Source organism: Natrix helvetica (genome assembly GCF_964273705.1).
Source record: "Natrix helvetica genome assembly, chromosome: 4".
NCBI classification, from domain to species: domain Eukaryota; kingdom Metazoa; phylum Chordata; class Lepidosauria; order Squamata; family Natricidae; genus Natrix; species Natrix helvetica.
Window position 1 is genome coordinate 58,782,356 of NC_138550.1, and position 16,811 is coordinate 58,799,166.

Genomic DNA, 16,811 nt, shown 5'->3' on the forward strand with positions numbered 1-16,811 from the left:
CCGATTCCAGGAGTGAGTCAGGTAAGAAGACAGTTTCTGTTGTCGGGGCGTAGTGCGGATTGCATGGACTGGAGTTGTTGGGGAGGCTGCAGCTTCTGCTGGGTCTGGTTGGGGCCAGCCGTGCTGCGGCTTGTTCTTTCAAGGAGGGGGGGCGGGTTCTCGAAAAGTAAGCTATTGGGGCTTCCGCCCCATTGGGCAGCCAGTGACTTAGGACGGCACCAATACCATAAGGCCAGGCATTGCACGCTAATGTCAGGGGTAGGCAATCACTGTATTGAACCAGTACCGCATTTGAAGTAAGCAGGTTCTTCACTGCCGCAAAAGCATTGGCTTCTCTGGTGCCCCATTTCCATGCTGTTTTATTATCCAAAAGCCTGTGGAGTGGCTCAGCCACTGAGGCTTTATGGGGTAAGAAAACAGCATAAAAATTCAATAGCCCTAAGAACACCTGCTGTTTGGTTTTATTTGTGGGAGTTGGCGCCTTTTTAATGGCTTCCATCTTTGATGGCATTGGGTGAAGGCTATGAGAATCAGTGAGGTACCCCAGGAATTCTACAGTGGGCACTCCTTTTTTACATTTCGACTGCTTAGGTTTGAGGCCAACCTGTTTAAAATGGATTAGCACAGTCCATAGTTTGCTGATCAATTCTGACTGGCTTTTAGCAGAAATCAACATGTCATTGAAATAAAGGGCAACACCAGGGATGTCTTGGAACAAACACTCCATTCGGCCCTGGAATATGCCAGGGGCTACGTTCACCCCGAATTGGAGGCGGCGGCATTTGAAAACTCCCCGATGCGTGACAATTGTTTGGGCCACATCTGTGGCATCGTCAACGGGGAGTTGCTGGTACGCTTGTGCTAAATCTAACTTTGCAAAGAAGGCACCCTGACCTAGAGAGTGCAACAGGTGTTGGACCACTGGGACAGGGTAGGGGTTAGCTTTTAAGGCTTTATTGAGGGAGCACATATAATCAGCACATATTCTAATAGAGCTATCAGGTTTGTTGGGAATCACAATAGGTGTTTCCCATCTTGCATGGTCAATGGGTTTGAAGATGCCCTGGAATATTAATTTATCCAATTCAGTATCCACTTTTGGACAGAGTGCAAGGGGCACCTTTCTAGGTTTGAGGCAGATTGGAGTGACCTGAGGGTCCAAGTTAAAAGAAATGGGATTCCCTTTATATTTACCTAAGGCAGTGATGGCGAACCTTTTTTGGCTCGCGTGCCAAAAGCGGGGGGAGCGCAGGGGGTTGGGCGTGGGCGTGCCACACCCATAATGCTTTGCGCACGACCCCAGCGTACATGCACGCACGACCAGCGCTCCCCCCATTTTTGGCATCCTTTTTTCGCCCTCCCAAGGTTCCAGAGGCTTTATAGGAGCCTGGGAAGGGTGAAAACACCCCCCCGCACCTGGCTAACAGCAATATGTGAGACAACTCCAGAACCGGTAACAGGGAACTTTCCATCTGACAGCTCTTTATATAGCAGCTGTTAAATGGGGCGGCCAATCACAAGGCTTCATTCTCCCACCAATGGCTGTCAAACAATTAGCCAATCAGAGGAGTCTCTGCATCAGCACGTTAGTGAAACAATGACATAACAATATCCTAACCCTAACCCACCCCAAGGTAAATTGCTCCTCTCAAATCACTTTTACTTACAGAATCCCCCCCCCCCCCGCCTCATCCCTTACATACAGACTTTTACTTACATAATCCCCCCCCCCCCCCGCCTCATCCCTTACATACAGTACATTCAGAATCTGCCTTCTGGTAACTTAAATCCATTACTTTGTGCCCTTTACTCAAGAATGATAAGAAAACAGCTCCTGACCTTCTTCCGTGTGTTCTACTTTCAGTATTTGAAGTGCTATCATGTTCCCTTTAGCTATCTTGATGTTACGGATGTCTTTTTATGGACTTTAAGTATCAAGTTCTTATGGGCATTGTGAATACGCAGAATTCTCCTCTACCAAGATCCTTGACAAGGTTAAAGTTTTCATGTCCAGAAGCTCTAGACATTTGTAGTTCATATTCATAGTTTACATAAAAATGCAGGCACTAGAAAAACATTTCTTTGCAGAGTGTAAGTAGAAAATTAAACAGCTTATTCACATGGTCAATTCACTGAATATATGAACGGAACAAATGTTTAGAGATGTCCCATTTTGATTTCTGCATAACTCACAGTATGAAATGCAGCTTACACTTGTTCAAACTTATGTATCTGTGTAGACAGCAAACAAAACCAAGTTTTGTTAGTTGATAAGATTGCGGACTAGTAAGCCTAGGGTTGTGTTCATACAAATTGGTAGCGGAAAGAACAGGGAAAAAGCCACTATCCCTCCATATTCTACATTGATTCAGTTACTGATGATTTTGCACTAACCTCCAAACCCAGGAGTCAAGTCTATTGAGTAGAATGAGATGTGTGAATGTTAATTGGGTCAAGTAAGCCACTAGCGGATAACTGACAATGTTGGCTGCTTTATACAACATACAAAACTAATGTTTAATATGGCCTATTGACTCATTGCACTAAACTAATGTTTAATATGGCCTATTGACTCATTGCACTAAGTCATAATTTATCATAATGCAAATGTGTGTACTTATTGCTATCAATTTAAACCACAAGATTAATAATATTTCAATGGCCTCCGTACTTCCATTTTTTATTCTTAATATTGTGACCACCCTGAAAATAGACTAGGTACCATCAAGTTAGTGTCAAATCTAAAAACAGCATGTAAATCTATGAAATAAGTAGTGACCAATATAAACCTACAAGATTCATAAACTTCAATATCTTGGAGGGGGGGGTAAGTAAAAACTATAAACGAGAAGGCTGTCTCTCATGCTTTCAGATATTCACGGAGGGGCGTGCAAATAGTGCCTATTGGAAGTTGAGGGTGGCACCCATGGTCCTTCCTCCTCTATTTCATTTTTCAGCTGCCAAACAAACCTAGTCGAGGTACATACTGAAAACCTCATATTAATTTTTATTCTATTCTAACCGAGATGTTCTTGACCCTCACCTTAAATAAGAGAGCAAAAAGGCAAAGTAATCCATTTCCTCGCATGAATGGGCGATGCCTACGAGTAGCAGGACCGGCGAGGTGAAAAAATCACGTGAAATTAACCACGCCGACCGAAGGCACCGACGCCTGCAACCCTGCCGCTTCCCCTTCCCGCATTCCGCGAGCCAGGGAAGGAGCAGCTGAAGCCCTGCTGTGCAGTGCGCCCGCCAGCAGGCCGTCGGCGGGGCTTCTCGTCCCATCTCTTGAAAGCGGGACGCGGGAACCGGGCTGCGGAGATCGCGCCTTTCCATCCTCCGCGGGTCCAACTTCCAATGAGGAAAGAAGAGCGGCGCGGAGGAACGATGCTCGCGGCGGAGAGACGCCTTTAAGCCAAACTCGCCCCCCCCCCGGACAATCTGCAAAGGCTGGAGCGCTCTCGCTTCCCTCAGTGCGACCGCCACCATACTCCCCACCCCCACCCCCCTTTTTCAGCCGACAGCCCCGTTCCCCTGCCTCCTGGTTCGGGAGGAACTGAACTGTCGTTGCACAGGAAGTAGCGGCTGCTGGGAGCAGATACGGACGCACGGACGGACACCCCCCCCACACACACACGCCAGAGGCACACTCGAACAGGCAGAGGCAGCTGGTACTGCCGCACTCTGGGCACAAGGCTTCATCCCGGCGCCGCTACAACAGGATTCCTTTGCGCCCTTCTCGGAGCGGCATCCCAGCTTCCGTAGAGGAGAGGAGAGGCGGCTGCTGCCCTGGTCGCTAGCGCCGAAGAAAAGTGTGGGCTGCTTAAACGGGGGAAGGACGAAGGGGCTGCGGCCGCGGGATCGAGGCTCTGGGAGCCGAGCTGGGGAGCAGCCGCGGAGCAGAAGTTCCGGGGGCGGCGAAGACTGCAGGTTTGTGCTGCTTCGGCAGGAACTCCTGATGCTGCAGCGAGGCCGGGCGGGCTGGTGGGAGCTCGCCTCTTTCCCTCTTTCCCCCAACCCCACCTCATCGGGAGATGGGCTTGACGGTCCCCCCGCCCCCTCCTCTGAGCGCTGGAGCCTCCTTTCTTCCTGCAAAGCCCTTCCACGCCGCCGTCTCTTTGCTGCAGTCCTCCCAGGATCCCCGCTCCCTACCCGGTCCGGTCCTTTCGCCCAGCTGCTGGCTCCCGTCGCACGCTTTTTCTTTGCGCGTGACCTTAATGGATTAATCCGCTTTTCCATCCTTCGCAAAACGGCGTGAGAGCTCCGCGTTTCGCTTCGGTGCGTTAAGGGCAGCGAGCGTCGCCTCCTCCCATAGTTGCGTCCCTTTCTACACCAGCTTCCACTCGGTGGGCGTATGTGGCTGCCTCTGAGGGGTGCGTGTATGTGTGTAAGGATGTGTGTTACTTTTGTATTGAGTTTTCCATTTAATTTGACGCGTCTGTCTTTAATTTGCGCAAACCCAGCGCTTCCTATGGTTTTACGCGCCACGCCTTGATCCTACAGCCGTCGTTCAACGCGTCTTCGTTTGCTGCCTCTGAAGCTATGCGTTTTATTTCTGCCCTTATTCGCTGCACGGCTGGCTTGAGTTTGCTGCTGCCAAGGGGCAGGCTTTTTGAGAGCTAGTTGGGACCATTACTTTGCATCTGATCTGTTTGCAGCCAAGGGCTGCACTGTGGAGAGAATACAATTACTGTAGGGAAAATGAGTGTTTTAGAATAATTAATGGCAAACTGAAAAAGATTGTCATCCTTCATTTGATCCTGGCAGACTCTCATTGTGTTCAGATGACATACATTATTAAATTAACCCAGTTGCTTTTGTTCACACAATACACTGAACTGAAAATTAATTATGTAGGCTAGAATCAAATGATACATTAAAACATTAACTAGCATGTAGTATGAACCCATCTATATAGATAATTTGTGGTTCCATATGTGCAACTCCCCCCCCCCCCCAGCTTCTGGTTTAACTTTAATGAATACCACAATAGCAATAGCACTTAGACTTATATACTGCTTCACAGTGCTTTACAGCCCTCTCTAAGCGGTTTACAGAGTCTGCATATTGCTTCCAACGATCTGGGTCTTCGTTTTACTGACCTTGGAAGGATGGGTGCATTTGTAATTAAAATTTTCATCTATGTCAATCAGCTGTGCTATACTAGGGTAGCCTTGTGGCCTGTACTATAGAACTAAGAGTTCTTGGAAGTGATTATACTTAGTACAGTAGTTGCTGATTTCTCTTACACACACACACACTCCGAGGATTAGGTGCTACTGTATTTTCCAACTTTCAGCCTTTTATGTAGACAGAAAATTTCTAAATAAATATAGTAAGTCATTCAGTGTTATCAGTAGCATAAACAAAGTTCTTTGATTACAATGTGTACCCAAAGATAGGGAATTCACATGAAGGCCTTGGTGTTACAACATACTTGCTTTCCAATTCTCTTTATGATAGAGAATCTTGTAATCAAATGCCATTCCACCCAAAATAAAAATAAAAATACACATGGAAATATAATATCTGAAAAAAAGGGATAGGACAATCTAGTTCTCTAATATTTAATTTTCTAAATGAAACAGTTTATGTGACAGGTGTTCTTATTTTTTTTTCATATTTAGCATGGCCAACTTGGATGGAAAACTGTCCATTCTGGACTCTGAAGTTGTGAGGATGCTCACAGATAGGGAGCTGATGTGAAGGACTACAGTGAGGTGGCAGTTTCCTAGGAAGTAGGGAGCATGTTAAAAAGAGAGGGGTGGTATATATTTTTACATTTTTTTCTTGAATGTTACTAGGGGTGTACATTTTATCCCGTGAGGCTCATGCAGCTAGAATTTTGGCCTAAAAATTTACTTCAGCAATTTTGAAGAAATTGTGGATTTTCAAGTTTTGATTTTAATTTAGTTCAATATGCTAACAAAAATGATATTTTCTATTTCTGAATTTCTAATTCTGAATTATCATTTGTGTACTCTAATTCATTTGACTTTCCAGATGATGTGTATGTGATTGCACTTTTTGCTTGCTACTAATGGATGCAATAGTTGCAGGCAATTCAATAAATCACATAAGAAATCTTCCAGAATCCTTACATAATTATATATTTCTCACTGTCGGAGATTAAAGTGTAATTAAAAAGTTCTGGGAAAGGAGTATTGGGAACACATTGACTGACATAACAACAACAATAATAACAACAACAACATGAGAGCCAGTTTAGTTTGTTGGTTTAAGGCACCAGGCTAGAAACCAGTAGACTGTGTTTTCTGTTCCTGCCTTAGACATGAAAGCTGGTTGATGACTTTGGGCCCAGTCATTCTCTCTGAGCCCATGATGTCAGGCTCTGGCGACAAGTCAGTCAGCCAGTTGCTGTTGCAACCAATGGATCAACACTTGGTTGACCTCCCCCATCCAAAAACAACAATAACAAAAAAACAGTGGCCCCTGCTTTTGTGGGGAAATGCTAGGAAGAAAGATGTGTGTATATTTGGAGTGTATTCCTCTATAGAGATAGCCTTATGAAGAAAGCTCTTTAAAGCTGCTGTATATCATTACTGAACTTTGGACATGACACAAGTAGTTAGCTAACTAAACATCTTGGATCAGATTGGTCACTGCATGGACAAATACCATTCAAACATCTATGACAATATGTAGTTCTTCTAGGATCAATCCTATAATCTCTTGGGTCCTAGCTATCTGTTCCTATTATCTCTTTGTTTTATTTTTATTTACTTTTCTGTTACAAATTTCTGTGTTTCCTTGTGTTTTTACAGTAGATTCTCATTCACTAAAGAGTCCTCAAAAATCAGATATCTAAGCATTCCTGTTAGCCTTAATAAATAATAATAATAATAATAAATTTAAATTTATTAGCCGCTCCCTTTCCAGACAGGACTCGGGGCGGCGTACAGTGGAGCATATAAAACATATACAACACATAAACATACATATATACAGGACATACATACATGGAGGAGGTAACAAATTTCATCACATTGGACAATTAAAAGTCACCATTAAAAATACCCCAATTGTAAAACACAATTTAAAATTTAAGGTTTTTAAAATTTAAAAGAACTGTCAGGAGGAGTAAGAAAAGTTTACGGTTGAGCCAGGCCAGATAATTGAAAGAGGTGGGTCTTCAGCTGTACACGGAAATTCTTCATTTGGGCATAAAATGAATAAAGCAAAATTAACATTTTTTCCTATCTTAGGTTAGCAATTTGATCTTGTATTCTTCTGCCTTTTCTGAAATTTGCCTGTTAATTTGACATCTCTATCTCTCCCCCCTCTCTCTCTTATGCTATTCTTTGTAAAATCTTAAGCAAAACCTTGATGAGAGAAATTAGTGCCGTGGTTTGATTATTCACACATTTTTCTTTCATTTTGGTTTTTGAGTATAGAATATATTTAATATACTTGAATGTTTTCATTCTCTATCCACGCAATCTTTATGCGTGTTTGTTGAAATAAAGCTATTAGTTTAACTTCTATGGCTTTAAACAATATTTCAGTGTTTTCTCATGTAACAACTTATTTATGTCCTGTTGTAAAGTTCTTTTAAATCATCTTTCCTGAACCTATTATCTCTATATAGTAATAATAATACCACCTCTACTACTTATTATTGCATTGATTCCTCTGAACAATACTGATCAAGTCAGGTTATGGTTAATGAACATTAAAAAAAAACTTCTGCAGGACTCTCCCGCATCCTTTACGTACATGATGATTTAAAGCTGAATAGATAACGCCATCTGAATTGGAATCTGTCTGAATATACAGCCAACATATTGCAGTGGAATTTGGACTGGACAAATGTGCCACCCTTACAATAAACGGGGGAAATAGTGAAAACTGAAGGAATCAATATACACTATGGAAATAAAATCAAGAGTCTGGATGAAGACGATCATTACCAATACTTGGTTATTCTTCAGGCTAAAGCATCAAGCAGATTGAAGTCAAAAAGAAGGTTATAAGTAAATACCGTATTTTTCACTCGATAAGATGCATCTGACCATAAGATACACCTAGGTTTAGAGGAGGAAAAAAAGAAAAAAATATATATCAGACACAGCCTGAGAGGACCACAGATAGGTATCCTCCCATGTGCCAGCTCTGCCTATTGACTTCTGCACTGAGGAAAAGGGACAGAAGAGATGGGCAATGACAAAGACAGAAGAGGCGGGGTTCAGCTCTGTAAAAGGACTCTACCACAGTGGCCCGGCTGCTATTCACGAAAGGATGGCACAGACGCACAGACATTTCCACACACTTTTTTTTTGGGGGGTGTGCATCTGATGGAGCAAAAAATACAGTACATAATGAGAGTGAAGATTTCAAAGTTCAAAGTTGATGAAGGAAGTACTATCAAAGCAATTAACACCTGGACAGTTCCAGTCCTTAGGTATACAGCTGGAATAACGGACTGGCCTCAAGCAGAATTAAAAGCCCTGAATAAGAAACCAACAAAAATGGCAATCACATCATTCATTCACACAATGATGTACTTACCAAGGAGCGGAGGTGGAGATAAAGTAGTACAAGTATACCAGACAACTTAAGTAAATATATATATAGGAAGAAAATTTGAAGGACAGTGAAGAAGAGGTACTGAAATTAGTACACCAAAAAGGTGTACCAGAGAGACTGGCTTACAGGAAAGACTTAAGTGAAGAATAGAAAAGAGTTATGGCAAGGCAAAGTATTCCATAACCAGTACACAAACACACACACACACACACACACACACACGCAGAGGAGATGACAAGATGATATGGCAATGGCTCTAAGAGCAGGAAAGAGACGGGGTTAATTCTGGCTGCACAAGAGAAAGCCTTAAGAACAAATTCATATAAAGCCAAAATTGAGAATACAGCAACAGACAGTAAATGCTGCCTCTGCAAAGAAGCTGAAGAAACAGTGGATCACCTAGTTAGCTGTTGCGAGAAGATCACAAAGACTAACTCCAAATAATGACATGACAAAGTAGCAACAATGGTTCATTGGAATATTTGCATAGTATTGTTATTAAATAATTGTAATATTTATTTAATATTATTAAACAAGAATATCTGCCTATCCCAGGTCATTGGGGAAGACTTGATAAGTGGCAAAAAATACCAAATTCCATCAAAAATCTGACTGACTGTTTGACCAGTCTTAATAATAGTATGCTGCCTTACTCCCAGTAAGACAAGGTGGTTTACAATTGTTAAAAAACTTAAAACCAAAAATAGTTTCAATAACACACAAGACAAATCAACAAGGATGGTAAAGAAAATAACCCCTGAGGGAAACAGAAAGAAAGAAAGAAAAGGGCATCAGTCATCCTCTCCAAAGGCCTGGGTGAAGAGCGAAATCTTCAGGACTCTTTGAAGTAGGGTGGGATCCATTCGTAACTTGGAAACCTTATTCAAGAAGGCAGGCTTCTCTCTGCTACAGAGCGTTGCCAAGGTCCAGAAAATGACATTGTTTAATTGATGGAACTTAGAATGGGTCAACTGGTATTCAGCAGGTTCTGACCAGTTCTGGAGAACCAGTAGCGGAAATTTTGATAGTTCAGAGAACCGGTAAAGACCACCATTGACTAGCCCTGTCCCCACCTATTCTCTGCCTCCCGAGTCCCAGCTGATCTGGAGGGAATGGGCATTTTGCAGTAACCTTCCCCTGGAGTGGGGAGGGGATGTAGATTTTACAGTGTCCTTCCCCTGCCACTCCCAAAAAGCCATGCCCACCAAGCCATGCCCACAGAACTGGTAGTAAAAAAATTTGAATCCCACCACTGATCAACTCAGTTCAAACCAACCAGTTACTAGATACAGATATCTATATTACTATTCATACAGGTTTCAGTATATTTCTATCTCTTACTGATTTTTCATCTGAATCTTTCAGTGGTTTCTGTTGAATCTTCATATAAGGAATGAAACTAAGGAGACAGGAACAGTGGTTCCCAGGATAGAGAGAAATGATGTGTCAACATAGACTAGGTGGCTTCCAAAGCCATAAAGAGATTTAAAGTTTGTATATTGTAGAGGGCAACTTTTCTTTGTGTGTCTGTCTGTCTAATCTATGTCTAATCTATCTCGTATAATGTATGTAACATATTATTCGGAGTATAAGACGCACTGGAGTGTAAGACGTACCAAGGTTTTGAAGAGGCAGATTTTTTTTAAAAAAGGGTTTTGCCCTCTGCAAACCTCCCAAAAACGGGCCGTTTTTCACAAAAACGGAACGTTTCCCCCCCCCCCCCAAAAAGGCATGAATAGCCTTTAGGGGGCTTGCAGAGTGCTCCTGGGGGTGCCCCTCCAAAACTGAGCAGAAAACGGCTGTTTTTCATTTTAAAAAATGCATGCATAGCCTTTAGGAGGCTTATAGAGTACTCCTAGGGGCTGGGGGGGCAACATTGAGCCAAAAAACGCCAATTTTCACTCATTTCTGCCCTCCCCAGCCCCCAGGAACTCTCTGAAAGCCTTCCACAGACTCTGCATGGCCATTTGGTGAAGGGGGCGGGGCTTCGGGAGGCAAAATTTTTTGCTATATTCAGTGTATAAGACGCACCCAGATTTTCAGCCTCTTTTTTGAGGGAAAAGGGTGCCTCTTATACTCCGAAAAATACAGTGTGTGTGTGTGTGTGTGTGTGTGTGTGTGTGTGTATGATATAATGTGTAATGTATACATTATATAATGTATATCTTGTCAGCAGTAAGAAGATTAATTTAGATTAATTTACTTCCTTGAGGTGTATCTGGGAGATTCTGTTGAATAAAAGTTGATCATCACAACTTTTTTGGGGGGGAGTGAGAAAACAAATCTCACATAGCCCCTTTTTGGAAGTCTTTAAAACAGCTGTATTTTCTTACAGGCTCTCACAACTGATCTTTTGCAGAGGCAATACAGTCTCAAACAGTGCTACATGTATGCATGTATATCTCACTCATACTGAAACAGCTAATTACCTTTGAATCTTAAGGGCTGTCAGCTCTCCTGCTAAACCAGATAGGGAATAAGATCAGATGAGCTCAATTGGTAAGGCTATATTAACAGAATCTTGCAAAACTGAAAGTACAGACTTCCAACCTGTCACTTTTAACTGCTAGATCCATTAGGATGAATCCTTTCTCAGTTTGTTTATTTGATGGTTAACTGACTGGGGGGCTACGACCTCCCTTGTCTGATAGTTTCCTAGACAGCATCTCCTTTTTCTTTTCTTCAAGATTATCCATGTATTCCATTACAATGACTGCACAACCCTAAAGACTGCTCTGATTTTCTAAGTTTAACCCACGTATACAACACCATACATTAAGGTTTGTTCTACAATATGTACTTTTAAGTATCTTATCTAGTTGGATTGTACAATCTTCACCTTCTGTTTCCTTTACTGTGCTACTCTACGTATATCTTTTTACAGACTGCTTCATAATCCAATCCTGGTTGCCTTTGGGAACAGCTTTTAAACTTGAACACTAAAAGATGTAGCTGTAGCTGCTTCAGTGAAAGGTGCTTTGTATAGGATTTTGTGCATTATGAAGCACCTCCTTTGAAAGGTTTGCACAAACCTATCACCATATATTCCATTTGATTTCAGTATTGTTTAACATAAAAATAGTAGTAAGCATGCTAATTTAATAGTTCTTATGTAACTGTATAAAAAGTGTTAAGTCAGTACTGTATGTCTATGGAGATTCTCAGTGATTCATGTCGTGATTGTCCCAAAGGTGCTTTTTCAAGAGGCAACTGGACTTTCTGGTCCAGTTGCCTCTTTAAAAAAGCACCTTGGGGTCAGTACTGTATGCTTTTGCCCTGGTTGCTATTAGAGTAGCCAATAGGTAAGAGATGATATTTGTTAAAGAGTATTGTTAAAGTTATCTATTTCAGTAATGTAATGTTAAGGCATCCTACAATATTTTACAATCCCCTGAACCTTAGTAATTGTGGGTTTTGATACATTATATATTTCTGAAAATGGACTCAATTTTCAGGAGTTGGTCTTTGTTTAGATTCCTTTATTACTTGGCAGGTACTGTTATTTATTATTGTATATCTATTTCCTGAGTAGCCCACACACTGAAACTGCCTTTGAAAGCCCACGCTACCTAAAGGGCAAAGATGATGAGGCTCTCTTTAGGAAAATGTTTCTAAAGAACCTTCATGTACAGAATTTTAAGTTCTTCCCAGTCTTGGGTGGTTCTCTTTGTGAAATTGGAGCACAGCCAGTGGCATAAAAAGGTGTATGGCATTCTTGCTTTTGAAAATACTATGCTCTCAGAACAGCTGAGACACTGGCACCAGGACAGAAGCTCTTGGCAGGGGACTTGGTGAGGGAATTGGGAGAGCTGAAAAGGAAGTGTTTGACCCTTACTTTGCTATGTATGCTTCTCTATAAATGTGCCTCTTTTTCCCTTTGAAAGAAAGATTATAGGGATTATAGGGAAAGTTTATAGTGTAGTCCTGCTCCTTCCAGAAACTAAAAGATCAATCAAACAGAACCCTCTATAACTTTTCTTTAGTGGTGGCAAACTTTTAAAAAGTAACTGACTTATCCTGGGGGGGGGATCATTTGCTTTCATTTAGATTAACAAAGTTGGAAGGGACCTTGTAGATCCTCTAGTTCACCACCACCCTGCCCAAGCAGGAGACCCTACACCATTTCTGTCAAATGGCAGCCCAATCTCTTCTTGAAAGCCTCCAGTGATGAAGCTCTCACAACTTCTTGAAGCAAGCTGTTCCATTGGTTGATTGTTCTCATTGTCAGAAAATTTTCCCCTATTTCTAGGTTGAATATCTCCTTGATCAGCTCCATCCATTATTTCTTGTCTGGCCTTCAGGTGCCTTGGAAAATAGCTTGGACCGTTCCTCTCTGTGGCAGCCCCTCAAATATTGGAACACTGCTATAATGTCTCCCCTGGTCCTTCTGTTCCCTAGATTAGCCATGCCCAGTCCCTGTAACTGTTCTTCAAGTTTTAGTCTCCTGTCCCCTAATCATCCTGGTTGCTCTTCTCTGCACTTTTTCTAGAATCTCGACATCTTTTTTATAGTGTGGTGAGCAAAATTGGATGCAGTACTCTAGGTATGGTCTTACTAAGGCTTTATAGAGTGGTATTAGTACTTCACTTGATCTTGATTGCATCCCTCTGTTAATGCAATTTAGGATTGCATTGGCTTTTTTGGCTGCTGCTGCACACTGCTGGTTCATATTTAGCTGGTTGTCCACTAAGACTCCCAAAATCCCTCTCACAGTTACTGCTATTAAGCCTAGTTTCACCCAATCTATATTTGTATTTTCAGATTTTCTTGCATAAGTCTAAGACTTTACTTTTCTCTACATTGAATTTCATTTTGTTACATAGGGCCCAGTGTTCAAATCTGTCAAGATCCATCTAGATATTGAGCCTATCTTATTGGGTGTTAGCTATTCCTGCCAGCTTAGTAACACCTGCAAATTTGGTAAGTTCCCCTTTTCTTTCCTCATCTGAGTCATTTACGAAGATATTGAAGAGTCTAATATGGAACCTTGTGGTACCCCACTGCTTACTTCCCTCCATGTAGATGTAGACCTAATTAGGACTACTATGGTTTGTCAGTCAGTTACTTTACTTTCATTTTAGTGTTGTTATAGCATTGTGATTAATTGTTGAATAATATTGAATTTGAATTTCTTGAAATGTAGATTTTAGATGCTTTCATCAAAACATTCAACATGCCTGTCCTTTTGCTTTCCCTAAGAAAATTAAAATGCCTTTGGTATATGCCCAAATACCAGACTTTGGCAACCTGATATCTTGCACATGTTGTAAAATACAACTCTCTCAACCTGATTCCTGACTAGTTTTGAACATTGCAGCTGGGAAAAAATGGAAATTGTAGTTGAAAGACTGGCTCTGGAACAACTATTATATAGTTAAGGTGTTGGAAATTAATGCCATTGATGTCAGTGATATTTACCTATGACAAAAATTTAGAATGGTTTTGTTGCATTTACAGAAACTGCTGTTAGGACTTTTAAAAAAACACAAATACTTTTTCTGCAAGCCATAATGGCTGTGGTACCATATGTTATTAAAGACAATATGCATGTATTTGCATGTCATACTAGGCCAAATACAAGCAAAGTGCATTAGATGTGAAGATATTAGGATTTTAAAAATAAACCATGGTTTACTAAATGACCAAATGGATAGAGTTCACATACCTGTTAAGCCAGAAGCTATGGTTTTCAAACCAATCTAGCAGAACTCACACAACACATTAAGCTAAAAAAAAAAAAACCTTCATTATTGTGTGAAAACACCCTATGGTGTATGCATTACAAGCCAGATATTTATTCATTTAATAGGTTTAAAGCCCACCTTTCATTTAGGAATTCAAGGCTGTGTACATAACACTCCTCTGCTACTATTCCAAAATCTTAAAACCTACATCATGCTGGCATGGTGAATATTTTATTTGAATCAGGCCTTTGACATCTAGGGAGATTAATAGTGGTGGGTAAGGGATTTCATCCTAATACCAGCAAGCAGATAACAGTGGCTATTCATTGTGGGCAGGTAGTTAAGCTCATGGCTACAAGATCATTAAATTCTTTCCTTCTTCCTTTATTAATATTCATATTATCTTTGAATGTCAGGAAACTTGGGACACGAATTTGGAAAATAGAGAGTCAACATATCTACAGTGAAGAAGAATAGTAATGTGTTCTTACGCTCCAACAATTCTTGAAAAGAGATTTTGAGAAGCAGTAAGAATATATACAAACTTGGAAAATATATGCATAGAACTGCATCCAATTTCTACAGTAAGTGTTTCAGGGCCGTTTAAAAATATACCCACCTCCCCACAAAGAAAATCAAGAGCTAGAAGAATGTTTTGAATATAATTTTGATCGTTTCTTTGCTATGATGTGGTTTTCAATGAAAAAAATCCATTTCAACTGTCAGCATAGTTGCTGACACAGGAATCTTGTTCTACATGTCATTGCCTTTTTAAACCACATACGTCCCTGCGACCTATCCGCTCACACAGGGAGGGGCTCCTCCTGGTGCCGTCTGCTAGGCAATGCCAGCGGGCGACACCTAGGAGTAGATCCTTCTCTGTGATGGGCCCAACCCTCTGGAATGACCTCCCCCCAGACATTCGAACTACCACCGACCTCCGTTCCTTCCGGCAAAAGTTAAAGACTCACCTATTTCAATCAGCTGGCCTGGCACTTTCTTAGCTTTACCTCCCAGGGATTTATTTTATTTTAGGGTTTGGGGTTTTAATTGTGATGTTTTTAGGTATTTATTTCTTAGTACAGCCTATCTCCCCCTCCAAATGTATTTTAAATGTAGCTTAAATGTATTTAATTATTATGATTGGTTTTATTGTATTGACTGTACACCGCCCCGAGTCCCTTTTTGGGAGAGGGGCGGTCTAAAAATCTAAGAAATAAAATAAATAAATAAACACTGTCTGTTGACTCATGCTTTCCTAGAAGTGAAAGGCTTAAGATAAAACTAGAAAGAGTTTCCATCTAATTTTTGTATAGATTGGTAGACTGAAGCTTCTCATGTAACTTATTCATATATCAGACTTATTAACCACCCATCTCACAGAAGGGCTTTGGGCAGTGTACAATTTAATCAATACATTAAAACCAAAGAATTTAAGATTAAAAATGCAAAACAACATTATAAAATTGCAACAGATAGAAAGATTTAAAATTGGGAGATAAAGAGTTGTTAATATGGGCAGGGGAGTTATGGGGCTAACCAGCCCCATGGCTAGGTGGACCCTTATGTCCCCACATGCAAGGCTACATAGCCAGGTTTTGACCCCTTTGTGGAAGGCCAAAAGGTTGAAGGCTTTCCTCACCTCTGGAGGCAAAATGTTCCACAAAGCAGGAGCAGCAGCCGAAAAGGACCTCCTCCCTGTCCCCACCAGTCAGAATTCTCCGACTGACAAGGTTAGTAGCATGCCCTTCCCTGCCTGCATGAGTAGGATAGGGTGATGGGATGGGGCGAAGCCGGTTCCATAGGCAACCTGGCCCATGTCATGTAGGGCTTTATATGTAATGATCAGCACTTTGAACTAGATGTGGAAGCAAACCAGCACCCAGTGCAGTTCGCAGAGAAGAAGTGTTATATGTGCCCTGTCACTGCATTAATTTGTTTGCCAACTTGAGCTTATATTCTGAGTTATACTGTACAAATGTTTTCTTATCTGACAATGATTTACTGCACATGTTTTTCATAATACGTCACACATTCTTGTACTTTCCTTCTGATCTTCCGTTTGCCTGCCGGAGGAGGTGGGCAACAATTGCTCTTGCCAGAATGTAAGAATTAGATAGTAAGATTTATTTTTATTTCATATTAAAAGTTGTTTTCATTAGAACATGTTCTCAGGTTTTATTTACTGCTTATTTAGAGATATGCTTCTTGGAAGGGCTGGCGATCCGCACCTTGTTAATCGAAGGTGGGGGGAAAACTTCCCCTCCTTCACATGCCCATCTTTGGCACATATCTCTCACACAGCCAATATATATGCATCAGTTGAAGTTTCCAGATTCTTTTCAAGGGTAGCCTCATGCAGAGCACATTGCAGTAGTCCAACCAGGAGATGATCACAGCTCTAGTGACCAAATGGAGGGCACATGTAATGATTTACATGTCTTTTATATGCTCAAAGATAATGCCAGGGATACTTTTGGAAATGTGAATCTTATAAACTAACATTTCAGTCATGCAATGGAACATCTATGCTGATACATTTTACTTCTAAGAGTCTTTTGATCCAAAGTTTGAATTAGA

General features: G+C 41.3%; 1 protein-coding gene across 4 annotated transcripts in view; it reads left to right on the top strand.

The window, feature by feature from the left end:
- Nucleotides 1-3,516: 3,516 nt before the first annotated feature.
- The window catches only part of AGPAT3 (1-acylglycerol-3-phosphate O-acyltransferase 3), a 110,613-nt gene continuing 97,318 nt past the window's right edge, over nt 3,517-16,811 (top strand). The window contains exon 1 of one of the 4 annotated variants that reach the window (XM_081951342.1): nt 3,517-3,930. The gene's annotated coding sequence lies outside the window, so the exon portion shown is untranslated. The other 3 variants (XM_081951344.1, XM_081951343.1, XM_081951345.1) reach the window with 3 other exon arrangements.